The sequence below is a fragment of the Muscardinus avellanarius genome, assembly GCF_963383645.1.
Source record: "Muscardinus avellanarius genome assembly, chromosome: 2".
Taxonomy (NCBI): domain Eukaryota; kingdom Metazoa; phylum Chordata; class Mammalia; order Rodentia; family Gliridae; genus Muscardinus; species Muscardinus avellanarius.
Genome location: NC_137787.1, coordinates 156342809 through 156346022, shown reverse-complemented (window position 1 = coordinate 156346022; position 3214 = coordinate 156342809).

Here is a 3214-nt window from a genome sequence, read left to right as displayed (position 1 = left end):
AATGCACAGTCAGTGTTGTTGGCCAGATACTTACTCTAATACCTTATCATTGGTTACACAATGATAAAGAAGAATATTCCTGAATTCCAGGCTTATCCAGTGCTGCCTTTTCTCTCCTTCAACTCTGTTTCAGCCCTGCTCTTTAAGCATGAGGCAAGGCAGTGGTGCTTCTATAATTGATGATTCCATGGAATATTTCTTATTTTTCTTGTTAGATAATTAGAATGAAGGGCAGTACACATTGCTGTGAGCTTTAAATAATAAAAATATATGAAATATACTTTAAAAATGCACAATTTAGCTAGGCAGGGTGGTACATGCCTATAACCTTAGTACTTGGGAGGCTGAGTTAGTAGGATCACAGGTTTAAGGTTTCAAGGCCAGCCTCAGCAACTTTGTGAGACTCTCAGCAACACAGTAAGACCCTATTTCAAAACATAAAAATAGAAAGATTGGAAATGTAGCTACAGGCTGTGCCTGGGTTCAGTCTGCAACATCAGAAATCAAAACAAAACAAAACCAAAAAAATGCCTAATATAAAAAGACACATTTGTACTGGTACATTGTGGTTGTGATGAATTCCGATCACCAAAAAGAATTAGCCTCCAATTATTTATATTTAGTACTTTTGATGTGCCAAGGACATTGGAAAGAAAAGACTAGCTCTTGACATCAAGAGAACTAGTTTGAGACCTATAGCTAGGCTCCAGGTTTTAAAACAGCCCTGACACTCAGAGCTAGACCATGCTGTTTGCCTGATGGACAGCATCTTATGGAAGACCAGTATCAGACAAGGTCATTCTGTGACCTTGAAATGATATAGAATAAGACCACTTCCTAACAAAAAGGTCAACATGCACATACTACAGTATTGATGTTAAGTAAGTTCACGGGAGACCATTATCGTTTAAACTTAGGTTTTTTCTTTTTTTTGTGGTACCGTACTGGGGATGGAACCCAGGAGCATTCTACCTCTGAGCTATACTATCAGTCCTATTTTTTATTGTTTATTTTGAAACAAGTTCTCATTGAGTTGCAAAGGGCCTCACTAAGTAGCTGAGGCTGTTCTCGAAACAGGATCCTCCGTTCTAAGCCCTCTGAATGCTGGGATTACAAGCATGCGCCACCATGCCTGGCTTTAAGCTTAATTTTTTGTTAAGCTTTTGTCATAGGCTCCAGCAGGCCAAACTAGAGCAGAGTTAACTCATGCTTATTGGTATATGTTCAAGCCAAACTATGAAACAGGCCAGTTTCCAGACAAAACAATAAAATAAAAGACCTATGAGATTTATAGCAACTAATCAGAAGGGTTACTGTTTACCTGAGTGGCATACTAAGACAGTTCCATCCTTTTTAATTACAACAGAAAAGTAACTTTGAAATGGCCAATCTGTTTTTTGTTCTTATCTTTTTCTTTCCTCAGCATTTTCTGCCTTTAAAGCCTAACTCCTCTGTTTAGCCCATCTAAACACTCATTTTAAATTATAGAATAAGGTATTGTCCTATTCTGGAATCACAAATATCAGCCAATTGGATCTTTAGATTTGTTGTAATTCTGTCTTTTGATACCAAATATTCCCTTGAGGTAGGATAGAAGAATTAAGAAGATAGGTAGAAAGAAGACAAAAGACAGGACAAGGAAATATAATTTGAATCTGAAGTTCCGCATGCCCTTCCAGGCCTGTCTATCCCCAAATTTCTTTTCTCAGATTTTCACTTCCTAAGTTTTGGGAAATTTGTATGTCTTAGTCACCATAAATTTATTCAGCTATGAAAATTAACTTGTACACTGTTAATCAGCTGACATGATAACCAAATTATAAACGATATATATATGTATATATGTATATATGTGTGTGTATCTATCTATCTATCTATCTATCTATCTATCTATATATGTATGTATACATTAAAAGTCTATAATTTAGCTGGGTGTGGTGGTGCACGCGTGTAATCCCAGCATTCGGGAGGCTGAGACCGGAGGATCTCAGTTCGCGGACAGCCTCAGCTACTTAGTGAGGCCCTCTGCAACTCAGTGAGACCTGGTTTCAAAATAAAGAATAAAAAAAGAAATAGGGCAGGGGGGTGTATCTCGGAGGTCAAATGCCCATGGGTTCCATCCCAAACCCGCAAAAAAAGTCTATAATTTAGAGGACTTTCTAATGTTAATGAAAATTCAGCCTAAGAATCCTAAGAGCATCAGGTACCATAAATGAGTGACCAGAGTAATGTTGCTCACATATTCAACCCTTCTAAGTTTCCTTTAAAACAATACCTAAGACCCCTCCCCCAACTTCTCTTACTCTTGAGATTGCCACCTTCTTCCTTAAAATGTATTCTTTGCTTTACCCCAAAAGGCATCTCTCTCCCGAGACCTGTATTCTCCCTTGAATATGTCTTTTCTTTCTCTGTGTTACTAACCTTGCACCTTTAATTTCTGTGATGTTTACCAAGAACTCCACTCATTCTGCTGGGTGTGATGGTGCATGCTTGTAATTCCAGCATTTGAAAGGCTGAGACAGGAGGATCTTTGGTTCATGGAAAGCCTCAGCTACTTAGTGAGGTCCTTTGCAACTCAGTAAGACCCTGTTGACCCTGTTTCAAAATAAAGAGTAAGAAATAGGGCTCAGGGTGTAGCTTGGAGTAGAATGCCCCTGGGTTCCATCCCCAGTACTGAAAAAAAAAAAAAGCTCCCCTTGTTCTGCGTCAGGGTCCCTCTCTTTGGGAATTCCTCAGATCTCCACCAACGACAGAATGTCTGCTTTGTTCTGAATTAAAACTTTAGCATTGCTCTTTGGCTTGCCATGGCCCTAGATAAGATTTAAGTTCCCCAGTCATTGAGTTGACCCCATTTCCTGACAGCACCTAGTGCAGAGCAATGCTTCCCACTGAGCCAAACCCTTATCCCGTAAGTGCTTCCTAACACTCTTTTACTGACATATGCCTGGTTCCTCATAGTGCAAGAATGGAATTCTCCATAATAAACGTAATCTGTTCCAATTACAGGCATGTTTCCTGGTGGTCTTTGGTGGGGGCACATTAGTAGTTTTAGGAGCTGTCTTGTTAGAATGCTCTTTGAAGACAGAGAGTGATACAACGTATGGCATAGTATAACAAACAAAACAAAACAAGACAAAATAGAAAACCATAAAAAAAAAAAACCAAAGCAATAACAAAAAGCCCACCCACCCCAAACCAAAAACAGCCGTAGAGT